Source organism: Watersipora subatra, chromosome 7, assembly GCF_963576615.1.
Source record: "Watersipora subatra chromosome 7, tzWatSuba1.1, whole genome shotgun sequence".
NCBI lineage: Eukaryota > Metazoa > Bryozoa > Gymnolaemata > Cheilostomatida > Watersiporidae > Watersipora > Watersipora subatra.
Window position 1 is genome coordinate 54,850,570 of NC_088714.1, and position 14,562 is coordinate 54,865,131.

General features: G+C 34.2%; 1 long non-coding RNA gene across 2 annotated transcripts in view; it reads left to right on the top strand.

The window, feature by feature from the left end:
• LOC137400085 (uncharacterized) overlaps positions 1–13,492 on the top strand; it is a 38,674-nt gene extending 25,182 nt beyond the window's left edge. Inside the window, exons 3-4 of one of the 2 annotated variants that reach the window (XR_010979215.1) lie at positions 12,552–12,662; positions 13,386–13,492. This is a non-coding gene — a long non-coding RNA (uncharacterized lncRNA). The remainder of the gene's footprint in view (positions 1–12,551; positions 12,663–13,385) is intronic. The other variant, XR_010979216.1, reaches the window with a different exon arrangement.
• The last annotated feature ends 1,070 nt before the right edge of the window (positions 13,493–14,562 follow it).

Here is a 14,562-nt window from a genome sequence, read left to right on the forward strand (position 1 = left end):
TACATATATAAAATGTTTTTAAAATTTATTGCCGTTAGATTATAAATAGAAGTTCACATCTCTACATATTAAAATGACTTTTTGGTCAATACAAACTACATGTGCATGGTCTGACATTCTTCAAGGAAAAATTTTCCATCTGAATTTTTAAGTGGGTCATAAAAAAGTCGTAAGCAGTTAAAATTCAAAGATTTTGCAATTTTTTAGGTGTTGTGAACTCTTCGTGATCAGACCTGACTGATAAACTACAGTTATTCTATCATCAGCTTTTTTGTTTTGAATGTTATGCAAACATTTGTAGTCATCACCGCGTAGTTCATTCACCTGAAAACTAGTTTGAAATAGTAGGCTCCATAATTCAGTTATGACCATGTTCATACATTGCTCAAGATTATCAGTCATGTCACTGGCCTTGGTTTTTAAGGATTGAACATTTAGTACACACAGATTAAGTATTACCTCACCGAGTGCTATTACTGTTAACATGTTAGCTTAGATTTGCCAATACTTTATTTTTGTTTGAGTTCAGTAGACCAAACCTCTTTGCCTGAGTCCATCATCTTCTGCTGTGATTTTTCTTTTTCTCTGCAGTGACTTCGTTCATTTTCCGAAAAATGGTGACTTGAGAAAGTATTTTTGTCCTTCCTCCTACTGTATCCTTGTTTATCAGAAGCTTTAACTAGTGACACTCCTTCAGAATTCTGCTCCAGCTTCTGGGTCAATAATACAGAACGATAAAATGATAGTTTATGAGGGCAGCATATATCTAAAGTCCAAGCTGTCCTATTTTCACGATGAACAAGATACTGCAGAAAGTTCAACACAACTGAACAATAATAAAAAATCACAGGAAAGGAAGTCTTAGTTTTTGTATATAAGTTTATTTATAATTTTTTTGGAACAAACATCCATTCGCTCACTTCTTCCATTCAATAGCTTAGCTTGGCAGACATTTATATAAGATATATTAAATGTGGTTCTACAAATAGAGAGTACAATAGATTTTTCATTGTCAAATCAAGATAAGTTGATTTTGATGCCAATAGGGAAGTCAAGCTGGTCATTCATATGCCATCTATTACTACACTTTCTTGAGATCAGTTGAACTATAATCTATCTAGGATGACGTCAAGTGTATTTTAAAAGTAATGATGACAAAGCAAGCTAAATTGATATGGAAACAACAACCAATTGACAAATCATATAACAGCGTATTTGTTTACAAATTACCAACTCCAGATTTTGATAGTTGGATTGATGGTGTAAAAAACCGGTGAACGTTACTAAACTCAGTTGTGTGCTGTCGTCACCATATGCAAGTGCTTTATATTTAGCCTACTATTGAAATGCAGGAGACCTATCTTTCCAATGTTGAACCTTCTTTTTTATGTTTTTGATGATCGAGTACAGAAAATTACGTTAGGAATCATGTCTGCATTAATAAATCGGACAATAAGGTTAACTCATTCAACAAACCTCATAGGTTGTTCACAGAATAGAATGGGCTTTATTACCTTCATAGCATTATTTAGCCTAAAAATATACTAGCTCTGTTTTTCGTTTTATCTTGTGACGTCAGAGCATTACTATTTTGGCAAGCTTTAATGACCTTCACCCATCTGTTGAATGCGTGTTTAAGCATTCTTAATATCACTGTTAAATATATAAACACAAGCCGAATACCCAAATGTACCTTGGCTAGTGCAGCTCTTGGCATGGCGACAGAAGGTCACAGACAGGATCATGTCTCTCTTTTATATAAAGTTAACTCCTTTTTGCATGACTGTTGAAGGGCATCTGTTCCGGTCATTGTCTTCATGAGCCTTTGTATGGCCATCACAAAGCTATATCCTGTGCTGCTTACCAGAAAATCGTTACCTCATCAACTCTCTCATGTTATGTTATTTGAGTAACCTACCGGGTAAGCCAGTAAAGGCAAGCTCACCATTAGTAAAACAATTACTGTGTTTGGGTTATGTAACTGTCAATCATGCTAGTAAAATTACAGTCCATCTACTTTCAAGCACAGTTGCAGGCCAGCGTTTATGACCTCCAGGTTTCAATTAAGAAATGTTATTGATAAAATGTAGCACTGGTCAGTTAAGTGTAGTAATTATGAAGTTTAGTTTGCATTAATCGGGAGCTGTAATAGGATGTTCATTGCAAGGGGAAGATTATTTTAAGAGGTATTTCTCTGGTCACTGGGAAGTAGTATCTTGCTTTTAGGATTTCATTTATATGCTCAGTTTAACTTACAAAGTTTTTTAACCTCACATAGTGGGTGCTATTTATAGCTTTTGTGACCTAAATATCATTTGTCTTGTAACTTATTTGCGACGATATTCAGTATAGTTTAAGCAGTACAATAATGATACAACTCTTATTATGCTCACTTATGTCAGCATGTGATCACATGAAATGATTACAAAACACGTTCGAAGAAACGAAGTTTTCACGCTGTCTGAAGTCTTCAATTGTTGAATTTGAAGTTTGTACTTACTATATAATATTCCCATTATTAATTTTTTCCATTACGCAAAGATATACAACAAATTTTGTTGTGTGATGTTGCCTCGACCCATTTGGTAGGTTTGCATGTATAAATATTAGCCAATGTTTTCTCAAAGCATAACCAACTATCAATAACGTAGTGATTTTGTTGTTGGAAATATGTTATGCTTTGTCTATTATGTTAGAACAAAATTAACATCTGAATTATTTAAATTATATTAATGTTATTGTAAAATAATGTTTTTGTTACCCTCTCATCCAGCAAAATGGTGAAAAATCTAGACATTTAATTTTGCACATCACAAAAATAGTACAATGTTCAATCCCAGTCTTGGACACATCTCCGTCAAAGAAGTATTATCAGACTTAGTCCCACACATAGATGAACATAGTTGCAGATGTATCTTTTCTAATTAACAATTATTTGGCTGCTGGTTGTACTAAACTCCTTTTAGGAGAAAAAGACATGCAAAGTCTACAAGCTACTTATTAAAGCTCAGATTTGATGTGGATACTGACATCAGTTTGGGAGAACAAGTTTAACAAAGGTTATTTACTACAACATTGTCAATAACTAATTGACTGTTTATTAAACAAAGTCTACTGCAGGTGAAATGTATTTATGTTTTTGATACACACCACTCCCTAAAGTTTAAAGGGTTAAAACAAACTTTTGTCTCTTTTTTATATGTTATGTCTGTAGCACATCCATAGCGTCTTCATAGATAGAACCTGCAAATCTACAGTGCCGTCAGAAATTATGAGACCACCTCACATTTTAAGAGACAATTGGTGGTAGCAATGATTTACTGACTTAGTTTTACAAAAAACTATCATAAACCATATACCATTAGATGCGGAATTTTCTACTGATTAATATGAAGCAAATTTCCATCACATAACAATCCATACTTATTTTTTATCTCAATGGAAAGGCATATGCAACTGATATGAATAAAAAAACGAAAATTTGCTTATCTATTTCTATTGAATTTTCAGCTCGTTCAGCTTTTGATATTCCTGAAATATAATTTGAACAACTCTTGTAAATAGATGGTGGCCCTGAAAAGGGCCGTAAGGGTTGTCAATTTGCTGGGGTTACCATTAATATTTGGTAGGCCAGCCTTTGTTCTTGATCACAGCTTGACAGCGTCTTGGCATGCTGCTGACCAGATTTTGCAGTTCTTCTGCAGTCACAATGTGATGCCATGCTCTGATTATCTTTTCTATCAGCATTCTTTTGTTGGTTGGCTTGTCTTTCGCTATGATGCAACTCATCCTCTGCCATAAGTTCTCTATTGGGTTCAAGTCTGAAGATTGGGCTGGCCAATTAATGGTTCTCACTTCATTCTCCTCCGTCCATCTTTTCATCAATCTTGCACGATGACAAGGTGCATTGTCATCCTGAAACATCTAGTCATCCATTTGAAAGGGGGTTCTGGCACTTGGCAGCATCTTGGTCTGCAGAATATCCTTGTACTTTGTAGCATTCATCATTCCTTCGCAGATGTGGAGGCGACCAATTCCACTTGCCGCCATGCACCCCCAAACCATTACACTGGTCTGGTGTTTGATGGTTGGCAATATGCACTGCGGGCTAATTTCTTCAGTGGTTCTTCTTCTGACGTAGTTGTTACCCGCATGGTTCTGGATTGTGAATGTGCTTTCATCGCTGAACAAGACTTTGGCCCACTGCTCCTCCGTCCATGTCAAATGTTCTCTTGCCCAAGTCAATCGTGCCTTTCTCTGCTTCTCATTGACTTTTGGTTTCCTTCTTGCCTTACAACCTCTCAGACCATTCTCCAACAACCTGGTTCTGACTGTTGAAGGGGCCACATCAACATCAGCTGACTCTTTCCATTCTCTGCAGAGGTCAGTACTTGTCAAGCGACGGTTTCCCATGGACAGCCGCACCAGAGTGCGATCCTGGCGTACAGTAGTGGCTCGCTTTCGTCCTCTTCCAGGCCTCTCTTCCAATCCGTCAGTTTCCAACCATCGCTTAATGGTAGTGTTGACATCTGTTTTGGAGCATCCAACCTCTGAGGCAATCTTTCGCTGAGAAAGTCCTGCTTTATGAAGATGGATAACCAAATATCGTTGCTCTGATGTGAGATGTTGAGGCATTTTGAAGCATATGATATTGCAAGCTATCTTCTGAGTTTAAATACAAATTTATGTAACAAAGAAGACAAGTAGGCAGACTAAACCCACTGCCAAACTATTTGACTTTGTGAGATTACAGAATGCACAACACATAGTGATGACATCACGTTTTACCACTAACAAGCTATGTGGTCAGACACTGAAGAGATAACTTGATGACACTAATTCTATCACCAATGCTGTAAAAGAAGAATGAAAGACTCCTGATTTACTTTACTAGAACAAGGAGAAATTTCTGCATCTAATGATGACAATATGTGATGTACAAATGAATGAATTAATATGGTGCCAGCAGAGGTGCAAAGTTGAACAAAGGCGAGAATTATTGGGTGGTCTCATAATTTCTGACAGCACCAGTGCTGTGCAAAATTATGAGACCCACCCTCTATGTTTGCAAAAATCATAAAATGTTTCTATTTGAGACATTCTGCTGTTACAGCCTCAAATTTTAATCTAGTCCTTACAGTATGCATATCAACAAACTCAGAATTTTGTGTTGAAAACTTTTGTGGTAAAATAAATAGCTCATCCAATAGTGAATTTAAACAAGGGTTCGGCTTCACACGAATCTTAAAAAAGAAATGACAATTAATAAATTGGAAGTACAACTGTCTGGCTGCAAGTTTATTGAAATTATGTGACAATCTAAAGAATTTCATGTTTTTTGTATTTTATTAATGAGAATATCAACATGGTTATTTTTTGTCAGGCGCTTCATCGTTTCATATTCACAATCTTTTGCGGTTTACAATTACAATTTCGTTTTAACAATTCACTTTTTTATATCCTCTCTCACCTCACCACAAGAATAATAAATATATTGAAAGTTTGATGACACTGGCTTTGGTAGCTCGCACACCTGTTCAAAGGTTTCAAAAAGTGTTATTCATTTTAGATTTCCAGCACCTAGACGCATTAATTTTAGATCGCAAAAATTTTTTATTTTCTATTTGTGCCATGTTGTATGATGAGTGTATCTGCCAATGTCAATGTAGACTACACTCTGACAACTTTGATCATACAACACGAATGGCACTCGCTGCTTCACAGTGACTGTATCCCAATGTGAAGAGTGTTGTATCTCCAGTGCATTAGTGCATCTCCAGTGCCCTTGGATTGCTTGAAGAATAACCACCTTGGCGTGCGTGTCTCTGCAAAAATATGATATCATCATAAACGATCATAGAATCCTGGTGTTTATGGCTTTGCATGAACTCCATCATCAAGTTTGTATGCAGTTTCACCTCTCTGAAATTGACTGCTGTAGTTTGCAGAACATTTTAGTTATTGTACGTTATAAGATAACAACAGCTAAAGCCTGGTTCCCATATCGATTGCGATACTCCGGCGGTAATATTGCGCAGCAAAACGCTTGCGGTGCTTGGCGCGATTCTATGTTCACATAAAACTGCGTCGCAGGTGACCGCATGGCCAGGCAGCCTCGGAATGTCAAGGTCTTCTTAAAAATGGCCGCTCTCAAAAAGAGGTTAAAATTGCTTGTACTACTTCATTTGAGACGAAAAGCAAGAAGACAGCCACAATTGCAGAGCTTTTGGCCCGAGTATAGCCCGATCTATCTGGTAAACAAATTGCTCATCTGATCAATATTTGTTAGCTAGAGAAGACTAAATAAGTATTCTGTGAGCATTTGGCAGCTGTGGAGAACTAACACAACATGCTCTGTCAAATAGTTTATATTACCTCTTGACTATCTGTAGTTTTTTGCCATGTTCTTTTTCTGGTTTGAGTTGGTGAAAATACGGTTGATGTGGACGAGGGCGTGTCTCTGCCGGTGCAGGGTCTGTCGTCGCAGGGTCTGTCGTCGAAAGGTCAAGTGAGATAGGGTCATCAGACTCTGTTGTCAATAAATGTGCAACAGCCTTAACCTCTACAGCAGAGTTTGATTTGGGCTCTCGGTGTTTGATGTGTCTTCTGAGAAACCTTGCCACCTCAAACTCCGGCTTTAGTGGCCCCACATCTGCTGCTCCACATCCAGAAGCACCTAGAGAGATTCAAAGTTCAGCCGGTTAATATTTAGTTTTAAAAACATCATTGAAGATGCTTCAAGTTAAGGAATAAATGCTAGTCCACAACATTCAATTACCTCTTCTATCTTCCAAATATTTAGAGAACCTTGTCCTGAAGTTTCTAAACTTCGCTTCGCACTCCTGCGCGCTCAAAGCCAACTGCTCTGCGATTTCTTGCCAGGCATTTGTTTTCATATTTGGTCTTCTGTAGCACTGGTCTGCAATAATAAATTCAAGTCTCAAAAATTTCCCATACTACACAAACATATTCAGCAAATACTTCTACATACAATGATACACCATAGAATGTATATACATGTATGTGCAACTTGGAATGCAGTTATATATAATAACACATGCAAGTATTTTTAATTAATAATACATATAGCAGTATTATTAGAGTGCACGTATATATATATATATATATATATATATATATATATATATATACGTGCACTCTAATGTGCACCGTGTACTATATACCGGTGATTTTTAGTACAATTGCGTCTGAGGAGTGCTTCGCACGAAACAAATTTGTAACGCAAATACTAAAAGTTTACTTTTTTCGCAATAATTTTTCAAATATATATATATATATACGTGTGAGTGCATACTACATCAGTAAATTTGGCACTCCCAGATATTCCATCGAATATGTTGTGCATACATCATTGGAATGGTTAAAATAAATAAACTATTGAAATATAAATAACCAATGTAAACTCAAACGAATGATTTTTTTAAAAAGAGTATAAACTTTATTATAAATTGTACACATTACCAAGTTTTATATCCAAAGTACATATTATCGCACCAATTTATTTAGTGTTGCTGAAAGTTATATCACCATTTTAAGTACTGTTTTATAAATACATACTAATTTACTTTCTACTACTACGATTAATTAAGCGAAATACTATTATAATAATTTACATTCACTTTGTCTGTCGTATAAAGCTGGGCACTTCTGAACCAACGATATCAGTTGAAATTGTTCATTGGCCATGCTTTGTCTCTTCGCTACGACGTATTGAAAGGACTGACCTTCACCTGTACAGTGCTTTTTGGGTTGGATTTTGCCTGCGACTCTGCGAAATTTAAACAGCGCTAAACTCTTGCATTGACTGCCAGCATCTACCGGGGTGCACTGCGATCCTCGGCGTGCAGGTTCACATTTTACCGCAATAGCCTGCGGTGGTGTCACCGGTGCTTTGCGCCGTATATGGGAACCAGGCTTTACATGGTATTAGACTTTCACTATTAGGTGTATTATTGTACCAGAAATCATTTGATTTATGTAGTTCCAATTCAATGACAGCCATTCGTTTTATGCTTCTGTGGTTATGTTCACTAATCCTGTTTTTAATGATTCATTTCACAAAGCAAAATAGCTGATAGACATTCCATTTTGGTACTAGTTTTGCAAAAAGATCAATTCTACAATGCTGGCCATTACCAGATCAAAGTTGTTGCGATGGCCCCTCTCACTAAACAGTTTAGCCAATTGATGTGTCACAGGTTTTGCAGTTTGGTTCCTTAGCTTTTGTCATATGGCATGGTGACTTGTCCATAATCACTTATTGTTAAATATAGAACTTTCGCTGCTTGTTTTTATTTTTTATTGATGCTGAATAAATTTGCCCTCAAGTTCTATATTCGCTAACTACCTTCCCAATATCTCATGCAATATCATCTCTGAATTTTTCTTTTGCCAAATAAGGGTTAAAGGTAATGCAAATGAGTTATTTACTAAAACGATGTTAAGCTAAACCTTGATTAGTCATCAAGATGGCTGCAGCGTTGCTACAAATGATAGCTGCAAAAGTAGATGCATTGCCAATTCTATTGCATTACTAGAGCTCATTCATCAAACATAGTTGATCAGATTGATCAAAGCTAGTTTCTATGCTGAAAGGTTCGGCTGACTGTCGATACTCAAGGCCAATGAACATCTTTTAATTGATCTCCTACTGAGCTTACAGTCTTATTATGCAAAACATCTTTTACCAATTGAATATTTTGCGTATGAGTACTAACCTGTGTTTGAGTTTCTTCGAGGTTCTTGTTGACAATAACTGCATGGTATATGATTTTTACAATAAGGTCTTCAAAGTCCTTCGATTTCTCAATGAGTATTCCTGCTATATAGATGTGTTTTCCATTCTTATCAACTACATAGACAATTGAACTACATTGGCCATCTGTCAATCTAAAACAAATATGTCAACTGGCTTTGTATAGGTATATATGATAAACAAGAGATGGTAATTATATAGCAGACACTAAGAGAAGCATGGAAGTAGGCATGCTAAAATGAACATCCTGTTTTTCGTTAGTCCCTTTTGCACACATACAGTATATTTTGGGAATGTGATGTTTCCAATACTCAAGTTATGCAAGTGCGGATGCACATGTAGGGGAATGAAAACGTGTTGCAAAAGTTTAAAGAACTGTAATTATTTGACATTTAAATAACAATCTATGCTCTTTTAGGGCTCTGCTAATATTAACACCATTTAGAAGTTTTTCGAACAATTTATGGTCATGCAACTCATACCATCTGCATGCAATCTTTTTCCCACACAAAAATATGTAAACTGATTGCATTTGTTTTTCATTTTGAAAACCAATTTTTCTACTGTTTTTATCAAAAAAAAACCTCTAGAACTTTAGATTGTTGTGGATAGTTTCTTATTATTATTGGGTTAAAAATGTTTTCATTGTCATAAAACAGTGTTTACCTAGCAGCAATACAAACTTATGATATTTTAGACTATACCTACCCTCTTGTAGTCTGCAGTTTTCCTGCTTGACATAACTGCGAACAGTAAAAGAATTAACTTTATCGCATCTTTTTTTCGCACAAATCTGTGGATGCTGAAAAGTTGATGAAACGTATTTTTTATTACCTTGAAGTGCAAACACAAGATTTTGCATTATTGTAGAGATTGCATTTGGGGTTGCGTTCAGGATCAGGTGTAATTGACCATTATTAAAAACATCAGCAATTAAGTAATTCCGTGGTAATTAAAGGTGAGATAGCTAAAAATATTGGCACAATACATTAAGGTTACATTGTAAATGGTGACATATTCATGACAGAACTAAAAAGTAAAAATAGGTATATTGGGTTTCATTGTCACTCTAGGATCTAAATAGATTTTATGTTCTTGACTGATTATTCCGCAATGCAAATAATTCTTCCTTTTACATCGTAAAATATGCTCCCGGCTTGACTAGATGTGTCAGCGCAAGAGAACTTGGAAAAGCAAGTTTGTTGGGGGAGTTATCCTCACTTATTAAGCCAAAATATTTCTTTCAAATTTGTTTGTTCATTGCAGTAGTTATCAGCACACAGCTTTGGAAAATAATCAGATTTGTGGTAGGCAGTAATAATGGAAATAATAATAATAATGGTGTTGTATCCTATAAAGGATACTGTTGTATCCTATAAAGGATACTGTTGTACCCTATGAAAGTTACTGTTGTACCCTATGAAAGATACTGTTGTACCCTATGAAAGTTACTGCTGTATCCTATGAATGATACAACTTGAATAGCGCTTCTAGAATTCAACTGCATTTTTGCCAGGTAAAGAATTTCAGCTTTGCAAATGTTCCTTTATAACCCCACCAGTTCAACCATGGGACAATCGTAGCGATATAAAGAAAAACAAAGACTTGTTCTATGTGTACAGTATTAAATCAGTCTTAACCTAGCAAACAATTTGATGCTCATCCTGAATAAAACAATAAGCTTTTATTGTATTTACAAAACTTTATTGGCAAAAAATAACTTACTTCAAACTGTAAATCTGAGGGGTATTGTGGGCAGTTTCTGACGGTGGTAATTCACTGCTCTTGCTGTATTCTCCGGGTTTGGTAGCTGTTGAGGCTGCGTGTTATCAAATAAGTTCATCAGCTCATCTTTGACCTCTGTCTTGGCACTAGCATGGAGTTCTTTAACACCTCGTTTCTTAGCCTACCAAGCAACATTTTATGCTATACGTAGCGAACATGTAACTAGCTCTAGACTCTCTTAACCAGCTGTTCAGGAGTTGTCTTTTAGAGTTTTGCTGTTGTTGAACATTAGAATTCTTCAGAGAGCTAGTCAAATCAGGCTCTCTAGTCAAAAACTAGCTCGTACAATGATCAGCGGTGTTTCTGGTTCACAAAATATGAAAAAAAAGTTTTATCTCTATATTATTGTTTAAGCAATTTAAAATATACCTAATACTTATAACTTATGTTAGATTGATTTGTTCTGTATTTTGCAAAAATCACTGAAATGTTATTACATTATGTGATTACTTTTTAGTTTCATATGTCATTATTCTCTTGCAGATAAAGATGTACCCGCAGTAATGGCTATTTAATTTTTCCAAAACTGCTGTTTACCCCTACTAATAATTGTGAAATAATTTCTAATATGAAATTATACAGTATTAAAAAAGGGTTTGTGATTAAAATATAGACAATAACAATGATTATGATCATTACAGAAATAAAAATGTACCTTAGCTAGTACAACTCTTGTCATAGCGATAGAAGGGTCACAGGCGTGATTGCGTCTTTTGTTTGCTACGAAATTAACACCTTGGATTGCTGTTGAAGAGCAGCTCCTACGACTACATCACCTATATGTCTTTGTTAGCCCTTGTCTGGTCATCGCAAAGCTATATTCCGAGCTGCTCACAAAAAGATCTTTACCTTTTCGACTCCTTTCTGTTATGACTTTGAAAGCTTCTCTACAATAGTGAAAATGATCTATAGTAGTTTTTAATATTAATGTTAGTATAACTTCGCACATTATTTGGCATCTGATGAATATATATATGTACATGTATAATCTATATGACACATGTCTTGCCTAGAGTTTACTTACTCTTAATGGGTAATGATAACTTCCTGATTTTTTGGTACATGTGTGGTTGTGGCACCAGTAAGTAATGATCTACAAACATTAAGGAATTCTGTTAAATTAATTAACAGCTGTTTTCAACAAAAAGCAAAAAAATACTAGATAAAACTGAGATATAACATAGCATACGCAAAATTTAGAAGATGACACTCACTACCAACCTTTCAATATCAATAAGGGGTTTCTGGAAGCTTCTTTTTGCCAGAAAACTGTCCATTGTACTTTCTAGGCCTTCTGGTTCTCCTACATACGTCTTACATTATCATTGGTTAATAAACTTGACATAAATATGTTATTCCGTGTAATTTGGAGTTGTTTCACTAGTGTGAGCACAAATTCAAGCTTGCAGATAATAAATGCTTTTAAAAGTTTATGTACATGTCAAGTACATGTATATATAAATATTAAATATATACAAAATATATTTATATATACATAAAATTAAATGTAATAAATATTTTGGCTTAAATGTTCCAGGAATTAATGCCTCCAACCAAAAAATGGTTGTACCATAGAGATTAATGAAACCAATTTGATACATTTGAAATTGCAGGAGTTGAAGCCATGGTAAGTAGTTAATCCACATAAAATGTTTCATATTGACAATGACTACATCTAATTTATTGTCTTCGTAAAGTGACAATTTGTCTCTGCAATTTATTGCTCATGCAAATTACTTCTCTTTCTTCACTGGTTTTACCTAAAGATTATGTGCAAGTAACCATTAATTATTTGTTATGTACATCATGACTGATTTTTTCTCATCAGATCTAAACTCATTGATTACCTAAATCAGTAAACTTGTAGTTTGTAGATATTTAGTTATTTTTTCAAGTCTGGTGCTAGTGAAAATTCTTATATATTTTTGCTCCGAAAATTTGATCTGAAATGTACTGATTAAGCTGCTGTTACTGTTTTTATACCTCCCAGAGATATCTTGATGGCTGCTATATGCTCTATCTTGTTCTACCTGTGATGGTACGTTGTCAATGTGAGGTGCAGCAGTGGCTATCATTCTAATGACAGGTGACTCTGCTAGAGGTATTGGCGTACAATCTTTCTTTCTGCAATATAAAATTATATTCTAAATGCAGGTGATTGACATAAAAGACAAAAAGGAGTGTGTTATCATTACAGCGCCATAAATATTTGTTATAAATTCAAAAATTAACAAATATTTATACATGTATTTATTATAAGTTTTTGAATTTATAACAAATATAAATATATTTATTATAAATGTATAGATAATATTTGTATTTATTTTATATATAATATTTGGTATTTAAAAAGTAGATATATATTTGTATTTGTTAAATAAAAATATATTTTATACCATGTAATATTAAATTTAAATAAAATTTAAATATATTTAAGTCAAAAATTTACAAAATCATACATTTTTGATGATCTGAACCTACGGCGGTCTCGTGTGGCTGCGATTTTCTGTTCGTTTTTGAGCTTTTAAGAGCTTGTAATCACCTTTCCACATATTTTGCACTTACAACACAACAGAGTAAGACATGGTGAATATTTTCATATTAAATAACGGTAATGTGAATTTTGTTGCAAGTCAACCTTTAACAATACTTGTTTATAGTTGCTGTCATCTTTCTCTTCGTCACTCTATGTAAATCAACTAAATACACTGTTAGTGTTCTTTCCTGATATATTAAGTTAGAGAAAGTAAATTACATAATAATATTTTCCAATATTCTCAAAAGAACATATTGCTTTTTCATGTCCTTCTACTCTACCTTGTAGAACATTGAGAGAACATTCGATTGGGAGAGAATGATAACAGTCAGATGAAAGTGATATGACACTACATACATTATTGAATAAATACTACTACAAGTTCAAATATTACCTGATGGTGCTAATATGTGATGAAGGAGGAAATGGAAAAAATAAATCTGTACTAGAATATGTTTGTATTTTTTTGCAAAATAAATCTTAAACTTGTAATATTGATTCAATTGATGTAATAGGCAAACTTCAGCAAGTGACAATATTACTAGGTATTTAGCATATGAACTGTGGTAATTACAAAATTAACACAATTCCTCCGAATTATACATTAAAATTCTATGTTTAAACAGTCAACTTACGAGATATTCATATTTACGTTCTGTGCTCTGGCACTTTCTTTCCTTGTGGACCTACTCTATCAATTTTGTTGTTAGCATCCTGGTAAATAACCGTATAATATATTAAATGGCATACTTTCAGTGGGCATACTACAATAAATTTAATATATTTGAAGGATGATCAGTAGCAAAAAGCTTTTTTATGTAATTTACTAGGTTTGGTTGACTTAGAGATTTAATTGCCAAACTTTTTACACATATTACATGTGAGCATAAGGGGTAACAAATTCATCACAATTAACTTTACTTCGGCTATATTAAACAAAGATTTGGGTTTCCAAAAAAATTCATGTTTGATGTATATTTTATCAAAGTTAAAATCCAATGGGTTTTTTTCCAATAGTTTTTGTCAGTTGAACTAGTGATCAAATTTATATATACTGGTATGTATGTCAATTACATAGATATGAATATTACACTAAATTGACTTGAAAGAAAGTGCTTAACAAGTTACTGGAGCTTGTAATATGGTAGTACAGCTTGAGGAATGCAAACCCATGAAACTGACAGTAACTGGAAACAAAGATAAGCAGACCTTTAAACTTTATATATATTTAAACTTTATCATATATTTAAACTTTATTATAATGGTTATTATTATATATACATACAATTTGAATGTATATTAATTAATGATATTGATAAAAAGTTGAACAAAAGTTGATTTGTACGTAACAAAATCCATTAATTTATATTCTCAGCTAAACTTATTCAGCTGTCCGATATTTTATGATAAGCATCAGGTTGCCAACAAGAAATGGAGTTTTATTTTCTATTTTTATTGATCAGCA